At 36.9% G+C, this 19,533-nt stretch overlaps 2 protein-coding genes across 17 annotated transcripts in view; one reads left to right on the top strand and one right to left on the bottom strand.

Annotated features, from left to right (window-relative positions):
* Positions 1 to 19,533, top strand: part of LOC110827981 (E3 ubiquitin-protein ligase sina-like) — a 635,101-nt gene that overhangs the window by 233,327 nt on the left and 382,241 nt on the right. For 2 of the 16 annotated variants that reach the window (XM_087355362.1, XM_087355361.1), the window contains exon 1: positions 3,247 to 3,426. The exons of 13 other annotated variants lie outside the window; for them this stretch is intronic. The gene's annotated coding sequence lies outside the window, so the exon portion shown is untranslated. Of the gene's footprint in view, positions 1 to 3,239; positions 3,427 to 3,587; positions 3,830 to 19,533 lie in introns of those variants that run through there. One more of the 16 variants, XR_015536945.1, reaches the window with a different exon arrangement.
* LOC110838474 (uncharacterized) overlaps positions 1 to 19,533 on the bottom strand; it is a 247,961-nt gene that overhangs the window by 215,678 nt on the left and 12,750 nt on the right. The gene's annotated exons all lie outside the window — the stretch shown is intronic.

Here is a 19,533-nt window from a genome sequence, read left to right as displayed (position 1 = left end):
CAAGCCTGTAGAGGTAGTTCAGTGTTGCTATGTGACGCGCATGTATAAACCGAGAGAGAATATCTGAATATCAAAGCTACTATGAGAGTTATTTACATACACACTCGTGCACAGGCGTATTATCGAGACCATTTATGAGCATAAGTCAGACAGAACTCGGGGAAAATTGCAACAGGAAAAAAAATACACTTATGTTATTCGTATGTGTAGTTTATTCCAGTCCTCCAACCTTCTACGTAGGCCATTATTCTAGGCGTGTAGGTCTGAGAGCAGTAGTCAGAATTAAACTTAACGCTGTTATACCAAAGTAACTTCCGTCTTATTTGAAGGAACATGACTGTTATGCAGTTTCCAGAACACTGTGCTACATAGCCTTTTCCCGGTGTTACAAATTGGTATACGACGTTTTTATGTACGGGGTTTGGATTTATACAGACCGGCGAAGAGAAATTTTAGCTTGAATTACTTACACTAAATATAAATTAAATTATGACCAGAACACGATTCTACTGAAGTTTATGGGTATGTAGGCTTTCATTCTGTGGTGTTAAGGAAAGTAGGATTAAGTAAAAAGAATGGTCAGAATTAGGTAAATACATCGTGTACCTCCACTTGTTAAAATTGTCGCGATAAAACACAGTTATGTCACAAAAGCACACCATTTTACAAATAATAATATTACAAAAAAATGTGTTAACCTATGAAGCAAAACTTATCAATACACACCACCTCACCATTAAAGAGACCAGTTTTACTAATCAGTTAAAAAAATCGTTGTTTACTCTAACAATCATTTGAAACCCACACACCCTAAGTGAAATGCAGTCGTTGAGTGGTATAGTTAAAACTGGGCTTTGCAGTTTTAAGTAAATTACTGCATAAACCTTTAGACACCTCTGTTCTTCGCCTGCGGACTGAAAAATATGTGATTATGTAGTCCACTTTAGAATAGATTGATTGCACAATGCATTGTCAGTAACTTTCATAATTCTGCCTGAGAAGTTTCATGAACAGACGAAGACCACTCAGTTGCGTTATCTGCCTGCATCTGAGTTATTAATTATCGAGCTGCTGGATCTGGAAATATTTACGTAAAGTGAATATGAAGGTAAACAAAAGAATTGTTGTGTAGTGCGTCACACTCTTACGAAAAGCCGTTCGAAGTCGCGTTTGAATTTACGTTCTGGGGATAAAATGACTGGCTGATTGCATGTCACGTAGGTACAGAGGTCGGCAATAATTTCCATCTTTGAAGCAACGTAGAAAGTACGTCAGTTTCAGCGATGTGGTTCTGTAAAACTGTACCACGCAATTTACGAATCTCCTTTAGCTTTAAGGGTCGGAACCGCGCAGACTTTGTCCCGAAAATCTGTGCTCGAGCTATAAAAATTTTAATCACTACTTCAAAGTATTTCAGTGTTTCCATTAGGTTAATGAAATGTGTGAAGCTTCTTTCTTGTGTGTCAGTTGTTAGAATGAGTGTGCGCAACTGAAATCAGGGGTTCCCAATCTTTTCCAGAACTGGGGCCACATTTATCCTTTGTTACGAACTCGCGGGTCGTCGCAACGTTATAAATAAGGGTAATTTATTGATAATTGCAATTAGTTTTAAAAATACGACCAAATTAGGTACATTATTGAAAATGTATTTGCATATTACTCGGTAATTTTTGCTAAGAAAATCGGGAGTGCTTGAAACTGCCTTTTTTCAGTTACCTAGCTGCAGGTTTAATTTATCTTATTTCGACTCAGTTGTTCTTCTGCATGACGCGTCGTAACACTTGGTTTGACGTTAGTTAATGCCTAAGCTGAAATTTACCCACAACGATTCGTAATCCATTGCCAAATACAGCCGACGTTGAAGTAGGCCTAGTAAGCTTCTTCTTCGATACTAGACTGGCGAGTGAAATTTTATATCGATTGTGGTCTTTTTGGTTGTGACGCCGTGTGGTATTGTACGTTCCGACGGAACGATGATAACCACCTACAACACCACATGGCGTCACACCCCAGTATACCACAATCGATATTTTCACTGCCGCGAGAGTCTCAGGTCTCAGACGATGTATCATACTCGAATCTACAAGTACAATTCTTATGTGTAACATTGCGTCTGTGATCAAGATTAAAGGAAATACGAAAATGTTGTATATTATCTGAGACATAAATTCATATTTATTTAAATTGTCACAGTGATGGAACAAAAAATGTTTACTTAATAATTTATAAGTTCTGCGTGCAGAGTAAAGTAGTTGTACAGCTTATAACAGGAACAGGATTACCTATGGGAGCTCCCACCTCGAGCATATTATCTGAAATATTCTTACAATATCTCGAGCATGATTACATAGTAAATATATTAAACAAATATCAAATTAAATACTATAGTAGATATGTTGACGATATACTCATGATTTTTGATGGAAAAAATACAGATATAAAAAATGTTTTAAATGAATTCAACAACATAAATCAAAATATACAATTCACTTTAGAAAAAGAACAAAATAACAAATTAAATTATTTAGATCTAACTATAATACGAAACGAAAATAACTTCGAATTCAAAATATACAGAAAGCCCACAAATACAAGCACCATAATTCATGCCTCTTCATGCCATCCGAATGAACATAAACAGATGGCTATTAACTACTTAATAAACCGAAAAAATACATATCCCATAACCACAATAAACAAACAAATTGAATGTAACACAATAAAACAAATTCTAATAGAAAACGGATATAATAATTACGAATTAAAACCCAAAAATAAAATAAACAATGTAAACAACATAAATGAAGACGAAAACGAAAATAAACAAAACAAATGGGCCACATTCACATATATAGGTAAAGAAACCAAATATATAACAAAAACATTTAAAACAAATAACATAAAAATAGCATTTAGAACAAAAAACACTATAAAAAACATCTTGAAACAAAAACCACAAATAGACACAACAAATCAATACGAAAAACCAGGCATACATAGGTTAAAATGCAATGATTGCCCGTTAACCTATATAGGCCAAACTGGACGCACCTTTAATCAAAGATATAAAGAGCATATTACAGCAATAAAACATAATAAAGATCATTCAGCATATGCAAAGCATATATTAAACACAGGACATTCATACAACAAAATAGAACATACAATGGACATTATAAAAATAATACAAAACAAACGACATAGAGACACCATAGAAAAATATCATATACGAAGAACACATAAACAAAACCTTGCATTAAACGACAGTAACATTTACACGAACAATCCGATATTTAACATTCTACAGTCCATCGACCCAACCCCCTAAACAACTTTCACCCAATATATATAGCCATACACGATACTCACAACTTAGTTGCTGTCTGCCATTCCGTAACATCGGACAAGCACCTCACACACAACCCGGTATGTTATAATACTTTATATTTTGTGATTACATTTCTTTTGCTTGTATTACGATATATTTGAGAAATTCTTTAAAATAAATTTAAAATTAGAGTAAAATTATTCCATTTCCTATGTCAGTAGCCAGGATCACGATATGAAAAATAAAATTGATTTTGCAGATATAAGGCACCCAGGCGCAGCCTCCAAAATTAAATGGAAGAAGCCTGGAGATTAAACAAATAAAATCTAAACGGGTAGAAACAAAATCAGTATACGCAGAGCAGCAGATACAAGAGTTTTAATTTTAATTTTGATTGATAGACCTGACGATGATGGAATTGAACATCGAAACATGTCGTCATTTTAAAATGTAACAATATCAAAAATGTTGAAATGTTATAATTTTATGTAATTTTAACAATCTATAAGCTTGTGTAAGGACGGAAAATAAAATTATTATATAAAGTAGTTGTATACGTAAGACTTGAGGTTCTCACAGCGGTGAGTATGAAGATATCCGTCTTCTGGGTTATTGCGCTGTGTAGTCTGGTCGATGTTAACCAACGTTTCAGAGGTCATACTGCCTCCGTCATCAGGGCGATGAATACGTTTCAGAGGTCATACTGCCTCCGTCATCAGGGCGATGTATACGTTTTGCGGAGAACTACTTTTTACACATTAACTAACTAACTAGATGGCTCACCGAACCCGAAGGTTCATCACCGAATTAACCAAAGCCTTCCATCGGACCCTGTCCTGGGCCAACAAAATCCAGTTTCCTTCGACTCCTATCTCCCATAGATCCCGCCTGAGATTATCCTCCCATCTACGTCTAGGTCTCCCCAGCGATCTCTTCCCTTCAGGTTTCCCAACCAGTACCCGGTGCACACCTCTTTTCCCATACATGCGCGCTACATGCCCAGCCCATCTCATTCTTCTCGACTTAATCACCCTGACAATATTGGGGGAGGAGTACAGATTCTTAAGCTCATCATTATGCAGTTTTCTCCATGCCCCATCGTCTTCTCTCCTAGGCCCAAATATCCTCCTCAATACCCTATTCTCACCTGCAATGTGTTCCTCCCTCTGAGTGAGAGACCATGTTTCGCACCCATACAAAACAACAGGCAACATTATTGTTTTATACACTTTAATCTTCAGGTTCCTATAAATCAGACGGGAAGACAAAATATTTTGAACTGAGAAGTAGCAAGCATTTCCGGATGATTTTCCGGTTGTATATTCCTCATCATATATGACTCCATTGTTTCGCTCTAAACACGAGACTTTATATAATTTACGAGTTGTATGTCAAAGCACGCAGAATTCACCTGTATATTACACGAATATTAATTATATAATGCAGAAAGTAATATTGCCGTGTGCTTAATGAAGAATCAGCCTCTGAAGACGTATGAGCAGCTTCACGTATTTTAGACCTCGTCACTAGATGGATGTGGTTGGTTCCAGTTCATTTACTGCTTGATAAAGAATCGTCTAAACCCAACCGGTTGACAGGGAGGAGGTAGATTTCCGGTTCTGTCCCGAATCGAACATTTTTTGTCTACGTCAAAACAGAAATCTCGAAGGGATTATAGTAAATCCTCGTAATTATTATTCTCACCTAAATGGCTTTGTAAGTGGAATAAAATTAAAGTATCGTGTGTATGTAAGCTGATACAGATGGTATGCTTTATTATTATTCGTTGTAAGTTATGTGTTGTGTCAATAATAAATTAACGATTATACGGGTTAAAGCTGCCATTTAAACCAGTTTTGGTTGTTTGGCCTCATAAGGGATATTTTACCAGAATCCTTATGTGATTTAAAAGCAAGCTGTTCTTTCAACGAGAGCTAGGTAATCTCACCCTTGGGTTTAATCGTGCCACCCTCATTTTCCTTTTGTAACTTCAATTATATAATACTACCTAAACATTAATTTATTGAATAGGACGTCGCAAGCGGAACAATTAGCAAATCGACACTTTATTCAAGGATTTGTAAATCGAACATATATACAAGGAATACCGCATGGATCCTGCGTTTATTAGTCGAATTATATAGATGTAGAAATAAATTAAAATTGCCCTGTTATTTATTGTTAATTGTACAGTATTTTCGTTATGATACTTTTAATATTTGTTTTATTTCACAGCTTATCTGATATAAACATTCTTTCATGGAAAAGTACAGTAACGTTTATAAATATTTTGGCATACAGTACAGTTTTTATATGGCACGTTTCTACATCAATAAGGAGTATTCCGAATTACAAATTTTTAAACAAACGCATATAGACATTCTGTTTACAGTAACTTTCCAGTCTTGTTTAGTTGAGCTTCAGGTTTCAAAGTTTTTATTATTTATTTATTATCTATCATAAAATTTTATCGATAACGTAAGAATGCAGGAAGCAATGTCATTCATCATTGTCAGCTATATATCAATAAACATGTTCATAAATGAAATTAATCTTACTACAATGCAACCCTTAATTGAAGTTTCGGAATATCATACATTTACTAATTCAAATCCCCACTCTGTGTTCTGATGTTTGATATTGAGAATTTCGACCACGAAGATGACTTGTGTGTGATTTCCCTTTGTCTGGACAGGATTCCCATGTGAAGTCCCGGGTATGATATTCTGTACGCGAATTAATATGCGAGACGTTGCAACATCAGAATGGATTTCTGAGTTTTCACCCAGACACGTACGTTGGTCGAGATACGCTAATCTAATTATCACTGAGATGCTTGATTAAGTTTATTGGAGACACAAAAGGGATATATAATTCCATACATACGTAGGTAGTTGCTTAAATACTACCGACTTTAATACATATTTCCAATTGTTAACTTCTTTTAGGAATAAGGAGTGGCCTTTATGTTGATTTCTGCATTAATGTGAACTGCACCAGTATGCGATTTGGCTTAATGAAGAGACGGAAGTTTGCAAAAGTAGTGTATTATGCCAATAAGTAGACGTATGTCGGTGATAGGTTTCCTTATAATCGTCATTGTTTAACCTAAAAGACTAGAAGGAAAAATTTAAAATCATACTTGCGTAATTTTATATGTCCTTTTGGGATATACGACCGTTTGAATGAATATCGTATGATTAATTTGTCATAATTTCGTCGCGTGCTTGTCGGCGCTGCTGTCTGGCAGCGCTGAAAAATGTGTCCATTGCTGGTGTCTGAGGGCATATGGACATTCTTAGCTCTTTATAAGAAAAATTCACAGAACCCATTCTCGTAATGAGTATTTCCGAGTTATATATGTGCTTGCTTTCTGACAAAATACAAAATGACCCTCTCCTGTCCTTATTTTAGTGACACCGATATTTTTAAGCTGATGTCTTCGTCTGAAAGTTGGCTTTTTGAGTTTCTATGGGATAGTTCTTCATTGTAAACTCGCATAGGACCATTCGCATGTCTCCGTTATGAAATCAAGGAAAAGATGGACTCGAGGTGCGATCGGAAAGTTTCTAGACTGTGTCAATAGAGGGCGAACCGGATGTAGTACGAGCTTCTGCCGCTAGGGGGTGCGGCCTACATTCATAGGAATCAGTGTGCCAGCCGGCATCATCGAATTAGCATTTGTTTCTTAGTTACGGGCGTTTTGGTAGTGCATTACACCAACCCTCCTGCGATTTCGGAATGGCGTGTGCATCAAATTTTGCCAAAGACTCTCCAAAACGGCTACGGAAACCTATGAAATGCTAAAGCAAGCATTTGGGGAGTCCGCAATGAGTCGTGCACAAACTTTTGTGTGGCATTCACGTTTTAAAAATGGCCGAACCTCTGTCGATGATGACGAGCGTTCTGGACGACCATCTACGAGCACAACGCCCGAAAATGTTACGAAGATTCGGCAGGTCATTCACGAAGATCGACGTCGTACCATCAACGACTTGTGCGACATTGTTGGGATAGGCTATGGGACCTGTCAGCTGATTCTAAAGGAAGAACTCCACATGCGACGCCAAGGCTCCTGTCTGAGGACCAGAAGCAGAATCGACTTCTCGTTTGTCAGGAGCTGAAAGATCTTGCAAGAACCGACCGCAACTTCCTTTCTAAGCTCCGTGTGACTTCTTCCTCTTCCCAAAGATGAAAATTCAGCTAAAGGGAAGGAGATTTGAGACGATAGAAGAGATTCAGGCAGAATCGCAGATGGTGCTTGACAGGCTGACAAAGAAAGATTTCCAGGGATGCTTCCAGGCTTGGCAGCGGCGCTGGGATCGTTATGTTCACTCCCAGGGGAACTACTTCGAGGGTGATGGATGAATTTAATACCTGAGATAAGTGTACGGGTTTTTATAGGCGCAGTCTTGAAACTTTCCGATCGCACCTCGTATGCATGAGATTCTTCAATTAAAATTTCAAAGAAAAAAAATATTGCAGTTTAATTTTAGCTGTAGTAAAATACGTTAATACTCCTGCAGATTTTTCATTTATGATATTGTATTTTGATAAGAGTTTCTTGTTGTAATTGTGTTTCAAATGTCATAGGCGGTTTATAACATATTTTGGCAAGTCTTATTTATAGTAGTATATCGATCTACTTTTAATTCTTAGCTACCTTTCGTCCTTGAAATGTGTTTTAAGACCGCGGGAGTTCACTCGTACAGTTTCACTGCAACGCCCCTCTCACCGAAAGGAATAAGGGAATTATAATTACCATCACAAGCCTGAAATTTTGCAGTTAAAAACTACTTTCATCAATATCAAAATATCTACAATGTTTTTGCAGAATTTTGAATAGAATATTTAGGCCTGCATTTAATGTATTTATTCTTGAAGATTTCTGTCTTCTGGGTTGTTGCGCTGTGTAGTATGGTAGATGTTTACCAACGTTTCAGATGTTTTACTGCCTCCGTCATCAGGGCGTCTTTATTCTTGTTTCTCCAAATTAAGAAATTGTAATATAGCGACTCCAAGAGAAAATGTAGCTAATGAATGCCCTCTTTTCTCTTTATTAATTGTCTTCATAGTAATAGCGTAAACATTTTTATAAAATAAAGTACATATGAAACTTCTTAGAAAGACGTACCGGACTTCAATGCTGTAATGTCGGCAGCCCTGTTTCGGATGTACCAGTGGTTTAAATAACGTTGCCCTCTAACCATGCAAGGTTTGCCTCAAGCGACTAATTTTTTGTGCGAGAGGTAACTGTTTTGAGTCTGGACCTGGGAATTGCTGTCCTTTCTGAATTTTTATTAGTTCCCTCAGTTTCTCTAGGTAGGGGCCTGTATAGGTCTTTTTAATAGGTCGCAATCTGTCCGTATGTCACTTTTAGACGTTTTATTTCATCTCGGACAATTATGTGCAGACGGATAGACTTTCGATAAGCCGTAGTCAACTTTCGTGATTATTTAATACGCACCACAACAACTTAATGAAGGTAGTTATGTCCAGAGAGCAAGTGCGTGGATTTCTTCTTTATTTTACGACACTTTCAACAGCTCAGATTAGGTCTGTGTAGAATTATGGATGACTAAGGAGTTAGAAAGGATGTAGAAAGAAATTATCGTAATCTAATTTGAGGCAATATCCCGTCATTAGTTGGGTGGGAATCAAGAAAAATATTAAATTCCGCCGATATTTGTGTCCCATATCTCCCGAATACAAAGCTTGAGCTCTTAATCAGTCGACCACAGTGTTCGACTGTGTGATTATCGATCATAGAAAGAACATGCCTGCAGGTTTTTAATTAAAGTAAAAGTATAAGGTTTATGGAATGCCTTTTGCAGACTAGCACCACTTTATGGCAAATAATTGTATGAAAGAGGACGCCTTTAATGGAAATAAATTTGTAGCACATAATTACCGAACATGATATTCAATTACAATCCCTTTTCTTTTGTCAGAAGACTCCACGAAGCTCTTCCCTCGTAGTGCTGACATAAAAAGGCGACCGTGCACGAATATCAGCTCAAAATGCCATTTCATGTATCATAGAGAAGTAGACAGATTGGATTTTGTGGGCTTTATAACATACTCTCCCAAGAAATATATTTGTGTATCCGATATCACAATAGGTCTGATGCTTCTAGAATTTTTACTTTACTAAAATTGGAAGTAAATGTCTGATAAAGGGCTCTTTGTAGCCAAACACGCTGAGATTTTGAATACTTTTACAGAATGGCTGCTACAGGTTGCAGCTATGACAAAATCAGAGATACTTTGAAGATAAATGAGTGACAGCAACATTTGTGTGTATTCATAATTGTATTAAAATTGAGTTGAGTTCCTCTGACCATGATAAGATATATACCGTAATTAACAGGTATTTCTTTATCGAAGTTGGTGCTAAATAATGTTCTCTCTGTAAAGTCTTGTCAGAGGCAGACAATAATTCCAGATAAAACATGTGATATTAATAAATAATAAATTAATTGCTAGATTAGTTATTATAATGAAGAAATATATTACACCTCTAAAGAAAAAAATATGATTGATGTAACAAATACAATTAATTTAATTGAGTTTCTACGACAGAGAATAATACTAAATTCAGGCGACATTCCTTTTTTGAAATATATTCTATAGGTTAGTAGGTGAAAGACAAGAACGGACAGCCATTACACAACATTATGCGTTAATTTATATACTGTTTTAAAAAAGTGTGAATGTGTATGGTAAAATGTGCTTTTCTAACAAAAGTACACTGTAAGGAAGCTACCCCAATGTGTAGCAGCATCTCAAAACATAGGCGGTCTTCAGCGTAAAGGTTCGGCGTGTAACGTCCAAACAGCAGGGATTTTTTTGCTTCTTGAAGCACCCAGCTCCAATTTTAACAATTGGCTGGGGAAGTAATTGGGAGCGCACAGGTCACGTAGCGGAGGAGCTCATCTGCCCTGCCCTCTCAGGATCTGGGGCTCTCACTTGGTGTAGAGCATAATGGCGCCCTGATTTTGCTTGATACAGCGCTTCAGTTAGAAGAACCACTCAGCAGAACGGACAAGAATTCGCGCCTCTCCGTCCGAAAATATCGAGTCTTTAACTTATATCAGTAATGTTTATATGACGGTGTTGGATATGATTATAATTCAAAACGGCGAAAATGGCACATAACGTTTGGAGTATTTCCTAGGGTTTAATATAACAAAGCTTGGGCGACATATCTTGTAGGCACGGGACAGAATGGACCAATTTTATTTCGCGGTATTTTTGCAAATTTGTTTGAATATTAGGTTTTACTGATTTGTAGGTCGTCTATTTTTTATCTGGGATTCATAGGAAGAATCTTGGGTGAAATTTATTTTTCAAAATGGCATCATATAGATAAGAAACATTATTACAATTATTCCGTATTAATCACATTAATTAACTGGTTTACGGAGACACAGTGCAAATTAGAAGTAGTGGACAGGCAGAAAAGCGGTTTTTGAGTATTATGGCAGCTTTGGTAATTGATATTAACTGCCCTTACTTTACCCAGCCAAATACCGACATAATTCCGAAGGCCGCGACCTCTTCCTTCTCTGGCTCTCTCAAATCACTCCCTAATTCGTACGGTCCATCGTCCGTGCAACTTCGACGCTTCATAACACTTCAAGTTGTCACAGAAACACTCTCCATGCTGTAAATCAGGTAATAAGTCATTCTAATATGAGATATTCCCTGTCCGTGTATTATGTGTCCCCTACCACGCACCGACATTTTCACAGCATCGCTCAAATTAAATTAATAAGCTGTATAATTGTACCATAAAAGATTCTTCCGACTATGACAGGAAAATTTGAAGTATTAAGTAAAAATTAATTTTTATTGAACAAGTGTAAGAAAGCGATATGCAAACATTGAAACCATTTTTTATCTTTGCTTAATTACGAAGGCTGAGAATCGTTAAAACGTAAACATCTGTTTCTCTGAGTTGTGCACAAAATACGTGTACGAAGTACACAATTAAAATGTGAACAGTATTTAGTTTCACTGCATTGTTTCCACAAATCAGCAATTAAAAATTAAAATAAGTAAGTTTGTTCAACAAAAAATTAAAATCATTGCTTATCGTTGCTTAATTGAAGAATGTAATGCGATTTATTGATCTTATATCGAGGTTATAAAAACTGGTCTGCTTTGTATAGAAGCACATGTATGTAGTAGGCCATGGGCGAACAATCGCCAGCCGTACATTTTTCTGTTACATACCACGTGGGTGGATGAATGTGTGGATGGGTAGATGAGAGACACACAGACAGACAAATATATATCATCTCTCTGGTAAATTATTTAAACTGCAGCCAAAAATTCAAATGTGAGGAGCATACACTTAGTAGTTTAGACAATGGTTGAGCCCACATTCGCATATACATAAAGGGCATTTTTCAGAGATTCACTCTTCAAGATCGTAGCAGGCTAAGTTATGTAAAGCTGGACGTAATATGTCGTTGCCCGCCTGTCTCATAGAGAAATACAAACTGCTGTATAAGAATTGATCCTTTTACTGTCTGGTATACCTCGACTATCTCCTGGGTTATTTCACAATGTAGCGTTCTGGCTTTCAGCTAATGTTTTAAAGGAACACACTTCCTACGTCACCAGTGTTATTCATGTTTATATTTTTAGAATCTCGGAGTTTTGTAGAAAATATATTTAACTGAATGTATATCCTGATACATATACGAATAAATATCGGTATATATGATTATATCAAAACACAAAATTATTTAGCATGTCTGTAAATGTATACATTGTATTTATTATTTCCAATCTCCACACACAACATACAACAGTAATGTTGTGGTCTGGCAATAAAGGTTGCCCCCCCCCCTCCGAAATACATTACTGATACACGTAATGGCTGAGTGTACATCTTTTTGCAACACTCTGTACACATTTACAAACCTAGGGTGCTGCACATATTTGTGACATTCCAGTATAAAGTCAGTGAGTTATTGCTGAAGTTATTAATGGTACTGGAAGCTTTTTTCTCTCTCTTGCTTTCATTTCTGGGTATAACAGCCAATGTCTGTCAACAACTTATGTGTGCAAGGAAGTAAAGAAAATAAATGATAAAAGAAAATCTCTTAAGAAAAGTCTGAAAGAAGACGGACGAATGAAGTCTGAATTGTGAAACACTGACATTTCTGTCCCTTTATAGGTTTCAGCAAATGTCTTAACTCGGTCACACACACACACACAGTCCTCAGATAACAGTGGATTCTAGGAAAAAAATAAACTTAATTTGCATTTACATATAAATTTATCACTAAGAAACACGGAAGTGCTCTGAATAACGGAAGGTTAGTTAATTTTTCTTGTGTATGTGGCCGATCGTATGTGCAAGGTCTACACGAAACCCTATTTCCAAAGGCTTAACTGAAGAAGCATATTTTATATACCAGCTTAAAAAAATACATTAAATAATTTTCGACGGTTTGTGGAAGACAGGTGATGGACTGGTGAGAGCAGGTTGCAACATGTCATGACGTGCGTGATGTGGGCTCGTGTGTAGTCTCAGCAGTATTGTATATTTATTAATCCAGACACACTTAACTGAATTTCAACCATCAATAAATATTATAATGTAGTTTACGTAACTTTATGATCTCCCTGTATAACGCAAGCATTTCTCTTTACTTCTCGGGTATCTCTTTCCACAGGGCCTTGAACTGTTGTATCTTTATTAATACTGTAGAAGCAAACAAAACTAGTTACGCTTTGCAGTGACCTTCATCATTCGCCGCGTAACAGTTTAATAAACTTCACACAGAACATATCATTAAGCTCTTCTCGGACAAATTGATATAGTTCAAGTTTAAACCAATTCCAAGTCACTGGAAATAGTTATTCGATCCCCTTGCAACGTGCGTAATTTCAAATACGTTAAATAGCACATATATCCATTTGTGAAGGAAAAGTATTTGCCACCTGCTTTCTATAAGATTATAAGCACGAAGAGGCTTAGTCAGTTACTGGAAGTGTTGAATATGACTGTATTGTGGGTTGTTGCGCCGTGTAGTCTGGTAGAATTTTACCAACGTTTCAGAGGTCATTGCTGCCTCCATCATCAGGGCGCAACAACCCAGAAGACAGTCATCTTCGGACTCACCGCCGTGAAACCTCAAATCCTCTACAGCTGGAAGAATTGTTTGTGAAATTCAAAATCATATTTTTAGTTCAGTTGCTATTGAAATGCAAACGTCAAACATAAAAAGGAAGGCAATTACTAGCTTCCATTCCTCTCCACAAGCATAAATAAAACATAGCACAAATGTTAGAACAACAAACGCGTGCTGTTTTATAGCACTGAGAATATTCCCTGTTCATAAAAGCAGTGAATTAGGTCAGAGAAAAAACACGTTTTTATGAGTCATAGAAGTAAGAAGGAGTAAGCTGCAAACTTGCTAATGGCTCTATGGAACACCAAAGCAACAGTCCTGTGAAATAAAATTATCTGTACTACACACATGCATGTACCATTCCTCAGGGGGATGCGGGTTATATAGCAGGCTTTACCCAATTAGCGACGTAACGCTGGCAGGTCTGTGATCTGAAGACTTAATTACCTTACCGAAACATTGACATTGAAACTAACAACCATAAACTAATACCTCAGGCATGAATCGTGTTTTTAATTTATAACCACAAAAGTACTGGAAGGGGGTTTTGCTTGAGACCGTGTTTGAATGTGTCCTAACGTTAAAGCAAAGAAACGAGAAAGAAGCGTGCTAATACATAGGTCTAAAGGTAATAGGCTGAATAATGTGTAAAGATTTCGTGTTGTTTTTCAAATACGATCCCTTAATACTGAATCACCTCATAGAAACCAGATTACAGAGACATGCACGACATTAAATATTTTCGTATGAGTGTTTATACATAACTACCAGCCCTATACATAAATTATAGTAGCTTTTCTTTTAATCAGCACAATCAAAAGTTTCGTAGATGACATTTGATTTTCTTACAGCGATGGGTATAAAAATGAATTTTGAAATTTTGTGACGATGGTGCGCTGTTGAAGCAAACTGTTTTCTGGACATTATCCTTCGTCCAAGACTAAATAAAACCAATAAAGCACGGAGATAGGGACTAGCTCTATCGATTGGGCCCAACAGAGTAGGTTTTACCTGAAGACGGAGATAGACTCCAATCTCCGAAACGTCGTGTTTTATTGATTTTATTTAGTCTTGGGCGATAGATAATGTCCAGAAAATAGTTTTCTTCAGTAGAATGATGGCTGCTTCTGGCATGTTATGCTTTGTAGTCTGGTAGATATGTACCGACGTCTCAGAGGAGTTTACTGCCTCCGGCATTACCTTCGAAACGTCGATCATAAAATACCAGCATACACGGTACTACATCCCAGCAGACAGCCATCTCAAAAGTTAAATAATACATACTCTTTACCAAATATTACTGGGGTGATAAAATCAAGACATGAAACATTCGGGTCGTGGGTAGCGTAGAAGATACGAGCACTGTGTATAGACATACCTCGGAGATATTGCGTGTTCGGTTAGAGACTACCGCAATAAAGCGAGTGGTTTCCCAGTGCATATAAAAGTTATGTTTACACTATACTGTAGTCTATTAAGTGTGCAATTGCGAGAACATTGCGAGGATTACCAAAATGTGACACAGAGACACGAAGTGAGCACATGCTGTTTGTAAAATGGCGCCGATAGACTTGCTCGACGCAGGGTTACCACAAACCTTCAATTTGTAAAAAACGCAATAAAGCGAAGCGCAATAAAACGAGGTATGCCATACAATTTGGTGCATACGTATTAATGGGTCAACCAAGCATTACCTTTCTTTGGTAGAAGTTCTTATTGACTCACAATACCGACCCGACTATAGTTTCGACGCCGTGTTTGGATCACTCGTTAATACTAAGTACCCGGCATTGTAATTTGGTTGCATAGTAGAGCATAGGAACTAGTGTTACTGTTAGGACTTATCACAGATTTGCTGCATGTTAAGTGTGTGCACAAGCATAATATCTGCAGTTGTCAGCCGAGTCATCGTTCCCATGAATTGTGGGGAGACAGCTTTACAAGCTATCACGATAAATCACATTAACCTGATAATAATCTAGCAGTGTTGTTGCGTTACCGGTAATTGAATGATTGCGAATTGAATTACTCTTGAAATTCGTGTTGCATTTATAAATTGTATCTAAATCAAATTAAATACAGGAGTTAGTTATAGTATTTTATTTTACAGCACAGAGGGAGACAATTATTTGTGTGGATTTAGAAATATAGTCTATGTAATCTCAGTATGTATGAAACGTTTGTACAGAATTTATATGCAATACTTTTCATCACAGCTATTGTGACTAAGTGAATCATTATGTTTGACGAAATTCATCTCCTAGGTATAACGTTACGGAAATAGCTCCTGTCGTAATGAGGATAATTAATATATACACTGTGAATACAACCTTTGTCGTCAGCGTGTTGATCATATAGCGATTCGTCCCGTCTCGTGGAAACACCACTTCCACTCCAGTCATAAATATTTTTCGTATATTTTTTGTTTAATAACAGTAAGTGCAACATATAGATATAAATAATTTATATACTAGATGAATGTGTATATCTACTACAAAAATTTCATATCTTCGTTCTTCACTTTACAATGGCAGGGAATCTTACTGCCTTCCAGGTACAATTAAAGCATCTGAGAACCTCTGCTTTCTGTTTTCCGTGGACGTGTATGTAGAGGTGTTTGCTGTACGCCAACATCACGAAGGTACTAAACTCATCTGTACTCTAATGAGATCATGTACTTCCGAAAATCCACTGTGGATCTCCCGGGTGCAAATATCAGAACGTGACTGCCGTTAGGCCTGTCTGATCAACCGTAATGTGTGCGTACTCTGAATCTAGATCTTAGATCACAGTAACCCCGCTGCAATATTATGTGAAGGGTAATCCGAATATATGTATTGTCAGATGAGACTAATTTCATGTTACATTCATACTGTACATAAGGCGTTATTACGCAAAAGACCATCCTCCATACAATCAGTTTCAATGTAATAAGTAAACAAGCCATAGTTTCAGTTTCTAGAAAATAAACTATATTAAGTAAGATTTGTGGTTTTCACAGCGGTAAGTATGAAGATTTCTGTCTTCTGGGTTGTAGCGCTGTGTAGTCTGGTCGATGTTAACGAACGTTTCAGAGGTCATACTGCCTCCGTCATCTGGGAGATGAGTATGAAGATTTCTGTCTTCTGGGTTGTAGCACTGTGTAGTCTGGTCGATGCTAACGAACGTTTCAGAGGTCATACTGCCTCCGTCATCAGGGCGATGAGTATGAAGATTTCTGTCTTCTGGGTTGTAGCGCTGTGTAGTCTGGTCGATGTTAACGAACGTTTCAGAGGTCATACTGCCTCCGTCATCAGGGAGATGAGTATGAAGATTTCTGTCTTCTGGGTTGTAGCGCTGTGTAGTCTGGTCGATGTTAACGAACGTTTCAGAGGTCATACTGCCTCCGTCATCAGGGCGATTCTTAGTATGAAGATTTCTGTCTTCTGGGTTGTTGTGCTGTGTAGTCTGGTAGATGTTTACCAACGTTTCAGAGGTCATACTGCCTCCATCATCAGGGCGATTCATATTTTCTTGATTCCCACCCAACTAATGACGGGATATTGCCTCAAATTAGATCACGATAATTTCTTTATACGTCTTTTCTAACTCCTTAGTCATGCATAATTCTACACAGACCTAATCTGAGCTGTTGAAAGTGTCGTAAAATAAAGAAGAAATCCACGCACTTGCTCTCTGGACATAATTACCTTCATTAAATTGCTGTGGTGCGTATTAAATAATCACGAAAGTTGACTACGGCTTATCGAAAGTCTATCCGTCTGCACATAATTGTCCGGTGGTAAACATCGACCAGACTACACAGCGCAACAACGCAGAAGACAGAAATCTTCATACTATATTAAGCTTTTATTGTTTCATGTTAGTGCAGCACGCTATAACATAATCAAGGAATGTATTTACTTATGCATTTGAGGTATACTTAAATTAAATGTGAACGATTCCATAATTTTAATAGAATTACCGGTACATCATTTTATAATATTTTACTTATAAGCAGTTACTAGTGCTGACAACGAACTTACCAATTCCATGATGATATCCGTGATTTTGGTTTAAATGTGCTGCTTCTAACCGTTTTTTTTTTGCTTATGACGGACGATACAAGAATATATTCAACTCCCTGCAGCACAGTGGTGTGAGTATGAGCATTACCCGATTTAACAGTCATTAGCTCTACATTTTGCCTACGGTGTGTATGTATTTATGTGTTTCGTTATGTTTCTCGGAATAAATAGCGATTATTTCCTTAAACAGCATTAGCTAGTTAATTGGTAAATTGGCATGTGCGATTAAAATGAAAATCAGTACACTTTATTGAATCAAGTAAAACTAACACTCCAAGCTCAATTTCAGAATTATATTAAAACTTTAAATAAATATATGTACGCTTAAATGTTTCTTTTAACGTAAATTAGACTGTTAAGACCGAATTTTATTGCCTTTATATTTGAAGTCAAACACTTTATATTATAAGCTAATACAAAATTAAATACAAGATTTAATGTTACGTAAGAGGAAATGAAACGCAAATTTTCAGGAGAGAGTAATTTTATATCGGCTTATTGGTTCAGAGATTAAAATAATTTAATTTATCTGTTAAGAGTAAAAACTAATTTTATAATATTTTAATAAACGATTTTATACACATCTTGAAATTTAGTCTGCGGACTGTAGTACAGAAACTATTGCTATAAAGAAAGGCGGATGATTTTTAGTGCTGTTTTGAATTCTGTCATGTCATTAATAAAAAGTAAAGTATTCTCATCCCCTGAGAGTCTGAATACATTTTGCCTCGTACAGCGCTCCTCATTCTACCCGCCTCAAAAATGTCTTCAAAATATCAACCACAACGAAGTGCGTGTAAAGTGTGAGCGAATTTCCTGTAGTAACTCGTTGAACGTATTTGTGAGTCCATACTTCCATTTTCACTGCATGATAATCATTCTGCCAGTGGGAATATATTTCACGAAAGGCTCTGACAGGTGTGAAGTCGTCGGTATAGTAGCTGTCGCCTTATTCTTATGAGTGACGGACGGAACCGACAAAATACCTAAATAATATCAATTTGATCTCCGGTCCCAACCGGTAAATAGCAACGCATTGTCAACAGACGATATATTCAACATTTATCGACGCTGTCAATAACTCAGAATATGTAATATCAAATGATTGGATTATTCATCAGTAATGAATTGAGAGGAATATGGAAGGAAGCGATACAGATCCAATTCAAGGTAATATCTCATAATTTGCCAAGGCTGTACCAAGGAAAGCCACGAAAATTTTAGTCGGGGTAACCGATCTCCGGGCCGGGATTTAAACCCGGGGCATCTCGAATACTATTTAGGAGTGATAAAATCTCTGTCCCTGCATCTGTATAATTATTAATTAGTCCGTAAACATAATCTAATGAGTTTTAATAAAAAAATACTTACATATTTAATACCTCCTAAATCAGACCAAGTCGTGAATTAAGATTTGCTTGATGAATTTATTTGTGTTGATGTGTGGAACAGACTGAGAGTGTTGTAGTTAATCCCTGGATTTGTATTTAAATAAACAATGTTCGAATCTTGCGTCATGTTAATGATTCAAGCATTTACATATTTTTCCTCAACCTCACGACGTGAATATTAGTATAGTAACATGAAATATGCCAAGACGACCTCATTTCAGAGCCTTGCCTAATTACTACTCGCGATCATCTTATCACCTCATTAAATTCTATGCAACCTGTAAAATCGTAAGAGCGTCGTTAAAAACTGAGAATCAATAATTTATAGTAGGAAGTTACTAGTGCCCATTTTGTACGAAAGGCTTTTGTTCACATTTATCAATATTTCACCCAGGAAATTCCACCCACTTAACGTAGGCAACATTAAGCTATTTACCTGGCACCCTGGCATCTTTCTCTGCGGGTGTGGAACTAGTTTTAACGTCACAGTGGTCTCGCAGAACGACCTTATGCAAGGACGGCCTAAGGTGTTCATGGTACATAGTTCGATACAGAGACTATTTCTGTGAACATGGAACCGATGTGTGTCTGCCATG

This window comes from Zootermopsis nevadensis, unplaced genomic scaffold (genome assembly GCF_977971745.1).
Source record: "Zootermopsis nevadensis isolate Lab colony 2312 unplaced genomic scaffold, Znev_1.0 Znev_ptg000024l, whole genome shotgun sequence".
Classification (NCBI taxonomy): Eukaryota; Metazoa; Arthropoda; class Insecta; order Blattodea; family Termopsidae; genus Zootermopsis; species Zootermopsis nevadensis.
The sequence above is the reverse complement of the archived record's forward strand: the minus strand, read 5'-3'. Positions and strand labels throughout refer to the sequence as shown.